Raw genomic sequence first — 7,724 nt, 5'->3', positions numbered from 1 at the left:
AGTCTAAAAAGCTTTCAACTTCAGATTGAGACCAGGTGTGGGAACTTTTCTAATAAATTGACTTATTTTCAAGATTATTACAACCCAATTTCTCAGCCTAGGGCTCAGGCTGGGAACGCGGTGTTATGTTAAGATTGTGTGGATAAATATGAAGAAGTTGGGGAGTTTCAGTATTGAATTTTGTTTGTTTCCTGCTAATAGATAAACCTCTTGCTTTTTTTCTTCTCGTTTCTTTACAATTCCTTTCATTTTCTTTCTCTTTAGTTTTTTGCTGTTAATAAGAGACTGTTTCAAAATTTGTTGTGAGCGCAAGAATGCCCTACTGATTCAATGGATCCTTTTGACCGTTGCTCTCCATCGAGATTAGTTCATCAGTGATTAATTAGTTCACGAGAAATTTGTCAACTTTTCAATAAATCTACTGCACTTTCAAGATCGTTCTTTTCGATTCTAAAGAATGACATGTTTGTCTCCATTAAATTGAGGGAGACAAACATATTTAATATATACATATTTAAATAAACAGATTTAATTTTAAGCTAACTTCTTCCTTAAATTCTCAGGCCATGAGATTTGTTGGAATTTATGGAGTACAATCTGTTCAGAGGATTTTTTTAACTTTTTTGATCGGCTTACAGGCTAATGTTTTTAGCGGGTGGCTAACAGGTCACGGGTTGCGAATCTTATTCAAATAAGACCTTATGATTGATTCAAAAGCTCATTCTTATCTAAGGAATGAGGCTTTGTCTGCCTAATTTATCCCAAAATCACACAAGAACGACAAAAAAATGTTCAAAGGCAACCAGGTATTTACAGATAGTCGCACACTTTTCTACTATGAATTTTTGGGAGTTTGAGTATCCATTTTTTTTACACAACATTTTGATAATTAGGAGCTCTAACTGTGTTAAGTCTGTTGATAAATCGATGTTTTGTTCTGTTTGAAAGGGTATCTTCAGATACATAGTAAATCGGTGAAGTATTTCTGGTGTTTGGTTTTTTGACGTTGCTTCAAGGCATATCAAACAGAAAATGTTGTCAAGATCGAGGCAGTTTTACCAGTCAGTTGCGTTATATTTGACACAAAACCCGTCAATATTTACATATACTACCCTAACCTTGACACGAAAGCTTTTCTTTACCATGACTACCTGAACTTTTTTTTACTTTTAATACGCTTTGAAATAATCATACATGGATATAAAGTTGTTATTGTTGGTCATAAGTGCACTCATTTCTATCTGGCGTGTCTATGAATCCCTACGGTGCTTTAAGTGTTTTGGTTAAAAAGTATAAACTACCTAATTCTATAAAAAATTCATATTTAGCCGGTTCGATTTTGAAATAGGAGAAAATTTAATTTCACTTCACTTGATTCAAATAGTCGAACGCGCTATGTGATAATGTGCATATCGTTCTTTTCATAAATTTTATAGCCTGCCTCGTTCTACAGGATCACAAAATTTATAGCAAGTTCGCTTAAATATCTTTGATTCAGTGGGGTATGATCCATTATTTTCTCTTGAAAAATTGTTTTATTTTCACCGCTGTGGGGAACTGTGGCATGTGGACCAGAGTAACTCTTGAAAAGAAAAAGGATGAGGAAGATAAGAAATTGTGGCTGCTCATGTGTTACTACAAGATAATTTGGTTTCATCAAGTGAGTTGATAACGTGCGAGAGTTTTCCACCATAAAAATATTCTAAAGCTGACGTTTCGGGCGTTAGCCCTTCGTCGGAGCGCGCGAATGACGAAGGTCTAACAAAGGCGGACTCCGACGAAGGACTTTCACTCGAAACGTGAGCCTTATGAACTCTTTACGGCGGCAAATTTACATTATCAACTCAGCTGATGAGACCAAGTTGTCCTGTTCTACCCTCCACCGACGCAGCGGCAGAGTTACAACTTTGGAAACTTGCCCCCTTTATTCAGTTGTCGTTGACCAAACCCTGTTTAAGCTAAAGAGGGACCAGACGATTCGAAAGATGTCAAAAAGAAGTTGATAATTGTTTTATACCTTTTGTTCTGATTTGAGTCATACGCAGATGTGGACGTAATCTTACCGGTGTGACTTCCTCAGTCAACAATTGAAAATCAAGTTGAGAATCCTTCGCAGATCAGATCCTTTTGATTGACAGAGAGCTCAGTCTGCTCTTATGGATTGATAAAAATCCCACAAGGAAGAAAATAAAAGTCCCCATGTAACGAGGTATTTACTAGTAGAAAGATACATTTATGTTGTGAGTTTTAAGGGATCACTGGTACCCTGGTGTTAAGTGCTGGTACCGTTTAGGAACACATCTGACAGACTTTCCATATCAAACAGAAACGTTTCCAACTTTGATAAAACTGTGCAAATGAGCAGTAACTAATTTCAGGCAAACCCTGCGCATATTTATAGATTCTACTCTAAATTTGACATGAAACCTCTCATTCATGTTCATCACCCTTTAGCAGCAATGAAACATTTTATTATCCACATATTTTCTTTTAGATTATTGAAGGAGCGATGTTGAACTCTTACTGTAAATCACGAGTGTCCTCCTCCTACTAATTTTCTGTTCTGCCAATCCTCCAAATTATTTCAAAAATTTGGTTTAATAATGTAATATTATTCAGTGAAGTTTAGTATGAGCGAGACTTGGACTTACTTGATTAGAGACAATGATAGCTTTGTTGAAAGGAAGCGAAAAGAAGTTACGAAAAATTAAAGTAGTGATTATTGAGCACGTTACTGTACAATCTAGACATCTTTCTCCAAATACTTTTACAACCTTTCAGCGTAATTATAGAGTTAAAATATCCTTGCTTCAGTTCGTTAAGACTGATTAATTTCCCGTAGCCAATTATTTTATTTTCCTCCCATTAGAGGAGATATTGCACGTATGGTGAAGCGATACCTGGTTTGAAGATTTATGGAGTGTTTAAAGTTTCTCCGTTGTCATTAAACAAAACCTGTTTTCGCCGTAAAAGGATTTAAGGGATTAAAAAACTCTTAAAAAAATACGTTCATAAATTAATTGTATCTTTTCGTTCCAGTATGTGTCATACGCAGATAGAGCCATTGTAGAATGACTACCTCTGGTGTGGCGTTCTCAGGTGGTGGTATTCGGTCAGCGGCACTATGCTCCGGTGTGCTGCGCAGACTACTTCAAAAAGAGACTATTCCAGACTTCCTCAGCTGTACTTCAGGGGGTGGTTACACAGGCACAGCTTATCTGGACTGGAAATACCGGAATGAGCAGAGAGACGATCCAAAATGGCATCGGGAATTCTTCGCAAACATGCGCAGAAGAGTCGGAATTATTTGTGATTGGCAGAAACCTCTGCAGGGGATCTTAGATACCTTTACACTTTTCTTTCTTCTCATATTAGTGGTAATCATTCTTCCAGTCTCCAACTGGTCTGGTTTTGCTTTTCCTGTTGCTTTAATCATTGATTACTTCTTCGGTTCTTTGATGAGAATTCCTTTTACCTGCCCCGATGAAGAAAGACACAATTTCACCAAAGCTGAACTTGTGGAAAATCCCGCAGCCTCCGTGCTTTTCAATATGACAGAAACAGTCGAATGCGTCCCCAAATTCGGCCCTGAAATGTATTCTACGATCATTACGTTTGCTCTCCTTTTTTTTTGTTTCTTTTCTTCCTTGTCATCAAAAAAGTGGTGGGTCCATCTTTAAAACCGTTTGCCAGCTTCCTGTCAAACTTCTCAGGGTTCGTGTTTGCGATGGTTTTTTTCCCGTGGTTCATAGAAGAGTTTGTGGTTGTGACTCCCTATTGGCTGAATGCTATGATTTTAGTTCTGAGCATTTTTTTATGGCTTGGTATACCACCGCTCAGAAACAAAGCTTCTTTAGCAGTGGCTGTCTATTGTTATGCATACGCTGTTAAGTGGAGAGTCTATAAAACAGAAGTCCTTTCTGTAAAATACGACGAAGTTACATTTTATATCCTAGTATGGATCTCTGGAGTATTAATCTGGATCCATCCTTTACTGGGTGTGTTTCAAAGAAGTGCTCTCCATGCTTACAACAGGTATTGACGATAGTAATTATAGTAACGTTAACGACGATAGTGACGATGAAATGACGTTGACAATGACTGTGACAATGACAATAACAACAAAGACGATGATGATGACGATGGCAATAACGATGATGATGATAATAATGATACTTGTGGTGAAACTGATAATTTAAGGATGAATTTTGTTGTGTATTAGAGTTTGATATACCACTATAGAGTAACCCGTGAATCAGACCAAGTGCTCTACACAACTACTTTATTAGAATGCCATGAACTTATTTATAAGCAATGATATATAAGGAAAATCACGTGACTGCGGTCAAGTGTGTGCTAATCAATAAAATAAAGATTATTTAATAGCTAAGTAAAGGTATTTATATCCAAATATATGAAGAAACACCACACTTCTTTCGTCAATTCAAAAGTAAAACCTCTGAGATACGATGAAACGCCATGGAAAAATAGTAAAACAAGAGCAATGTACCAACCAAAATGTCATTTTCGTTCATAAGGTATCTTTCGTTTATATCATCCCATGCAAGAGAAGACCACAAGGGCTCAAATATTTTTATGTATTTCTTGTTGTAAAAATACGTCATAGACTAAAAAAGTGTTAAACTAGAACATGCTAGACAATTTGAAGAGATTTCACCGCTTCTTCAGCCTATTTCAGAGTGATACACCATTTTGGTTCACTACTTTATTGCATCGACTTTCTTTTGATTTCAAAACTGTTGACCATCTAGACTAGCTCTCTTCTTGTTCTTCTCTTTTTTGTGCGTTCGTACAAGTATCCTTTAAAAGAGAGGTCATCTTAAGTCAATTATTGAAATGATACTCGTCCTTTTCAAGGTGGCGACTCCAGAGAGCGTTTTACTCTCCCGAGACTACTTCGTCCACGTTTTGTTCCGGATTCACGTGTCAAGACTTCATTCCTTTGTTTACGTGCTGTTCACTTCCTGAGAGATTGAATCGACCTTTGACCCTTGACGATCTGGCTGGCATTTCACCTGAATACATCTGCAATACGACTGTCCATGAATGGAGAGTTCCCTCTTCACATAGGTAACAAGAATTCAACCAATTTATCTTAATAAATAATACATGAAAGATTAAAACAGGAGTGTTAGTGACTAAATGTCAAAATTTTCACTTGAAAAAGGATTTGACTTAGGCTCACTGATTCCTTGATGCTTTGAATGTTAGGATGAAAGTTACCACTTTAACATTTCCTCAGGTTTCAAACGCGGCCTGAACTCAAGATCGGGTGTGGTCTTGTATGATCTTGCATAATCTTAACCGTGAAATCATTGTCTTCGCGGAACAATATTGTCGCTGTGATCAGTCGCAAGAATTCAAGCTAGTTTTATGCAGTAGACACTAAAAGCGACTTGTAGAGGACCTGTCCTGAGAAGTGCTGGCCGGTATTCACTTCTCAGAATTCGATAAAACTGATTCTCTTTTTCCTGAACTCTCCCTCCAAGAAAACGGTCCACGTCTTATGGAAATTATGTTTTGTTTCTCCACTAGAGGATCTTCGTACGAGCTATTTACTATGGCGCCCTCCAGAATTGAAAGAATTGACAATACACGGGGAGCAAAACAGTTCGAAAGCAGGCTCCATCCTGCAGATATTAAGTTAGTAGATGCCATGGCAACTTCAGCAGCTGTAGTGTCGTATCGAATGGGGGAGTACACCCTTCAACAATTACAGAACTTACAGATTATGCTTGGAATAGGGATGGGGGCAGCTATTAAAACTGAATCCAGATGTCGGGGATGCTTTTCAAGGGTATGTTACAGTTTATACTGGTAAACATAATTCACTAAACGTGATATCCATAGTAAGTCAGTGAAACAAATAAGTAAATGAAGCGGTCGTTGGACATTAATGATCAAGGTCAAGGAAGAAGGTGAACATCCAGCGATTTCTTCCCCTCAACAAATTAAGAAAAAAGGATCTGTAATGATTTAGAGACTGTCGGGTAAAGAGGGTTTTACCCTTAGAAAAAGATATATTTTTAAACAAGCCTTACAATTTTAATTGACTTTGGAAGAACGATCCTTAAGCAGCAAATGATTGACCAGCATTCTCTTTCCTTCCAATTGTTCCCAGTTTCTCGCTGTTCTCACTCATCTTGTTCTGGCACTTCCCATATTGTTGCTACCTTTGATACCAATCCTGGGCGGAAGTGAGGTCTGGAACGAGAGAGCCGTCATCTTCTTTCTCGTGTTCTTCTGCGTGTCGACGTTGATTGCCGTCATGCCCACGGGCGCTGAAAATCCCAGATGCTGGGAACATTTTGTAAGGTATTGTTAACCTGACCAAAAAAAAAAAAAAAACCTGAGTTATTTCAAGCTTTTCGAGATCATCCAGGCTCGGAATACTAACGAATAGGGGGAGAGAAATTGTCTATGATGTGTGGAACTTGAGCTTAGAGGCAAACTGTTCGCATGGTGACATAAAGGAATGTTAATCGACTAGAATAAGCGAAAAATCTTGAAAATATTTTTTGAGTCGCCCATAAAACGCTTCACATTGTAAGTTACAATTATGTATTACGGTACAATGCTTATCAAACATGACAATCTATGAGAAGCCAACACTTAAGTTGTACACTTCTTTTTCTGTAGGTGGTGTATCGTCAACGTGTATCATGTCAGGGTCATCCGGGAACTTTTGAGGGTAGACAATGTCGGTCCCACTCCCCCTTCAATTCTTTACCTGAGTGACGGAGGCCATATTGAAAACCTGGCCCTTTTATCTTTACTGAAACGGAGGTTAAAGAAGATCCTGGTGGTCGATGGGGGAATTGTAGAAAAGGATTCGGGAGTAGCAAGAGATCTGCTCATTTCCCTGGAACAGGCTCGACAAAAACTACGATGTTCATTCTTAGGAATGGATGGAAGAGATGTAATCGAAGACATCAGAGCAAAGGTAATCGATAAGCCAATGGGAAAGAGACGGAGGAGTTATCAATTTAAAGTGGAGTATTACGATTTGAACGAAGATGGGGAAGAACAGAAAGTTGGTGACGGAAAAGTGCTTTATATTCTTCCACGTCACCCAAATGATGGCCTCCCGGGAGGGCGAAAGAGCTGGGACGAGTTGAATGATCACTTTAAAACCGATATCGAGTCTGGCCTATGGGGGACTGGACCTGATTTGGAACCAGAAGAGGTGGAGCGCCTGACGTTTTGCCTCTTTGAATGCTGTCATTGCTCTATTTTGAAATGTTTATCAAGTTCTCTTTGTGGTAAATTCCCGTATCATTCTACAGTCAATCAGTTCTTCACGCCTGCCCAATTTTCAGCGTATCATCGGGAGGGCTATCGCGCCTGTATGGAGGCCCGCGCCACCGAGTTTCTAAAAGGATCTAAGGAAATCTCAGAAGAATAGGAACTTGAAGTTAAAATTATTATTATCTAAAGTGGTACTAAGACGGAATATAGTTTGTAAGCAATACCTAAAGGAACAAGTGTATTTTCTAACGAGAAATATACATGGTGAAGAGATGGATGTACAAAATGATTTTCGTTCTGTACGACGTGTTCAGCACGCTATTTTAAAATGTTCATATGCGGCATCTAAGATTTCATACGAGTACAAATTAATAATGAAAGACACGATATGCATAGTAATGAGTGTTCTGAAAATTTTGACTGAGCGCTATGACGATAATTTGACAAATCTTTGA

At 38.2% G+C, this 7,724-nt stretch overlaps 1 pseudogene; it reads left to right on the top strand.

Annotated features, from left to right (window-relative positions):
- Window positions 1–1,435: 1,435 nt before the first annotated feature.
- On the top strand, window positions 1,436–7,426 carry LOC131771207 (uncharacterized; annotated as a pseudogene).
- Window positions 7,427–7,724: the final 298 nt, after the last annotated feature.

Source organism: Pocillopora verrucosa, chromosome 6 (assembly GCF_036669915.1).
Source record: "Pocillopora verrucosa isolate sample1 chromosome 6, ASM3666991v2, whole genome shotgun sequence".
Classification (NCBI taxonomy): domain Eukaryota; kingdom Metazoa; phylum Cnidaria; class Anthozoa; order Scleractinia; family Pocilloporidae; genus Pocillopora; species Pocillopora verrucosa.
Note: the sequence above shows the minus strand (reverse complement) of the source record. Positions and strands in the feature narration are given on the sequence as shown.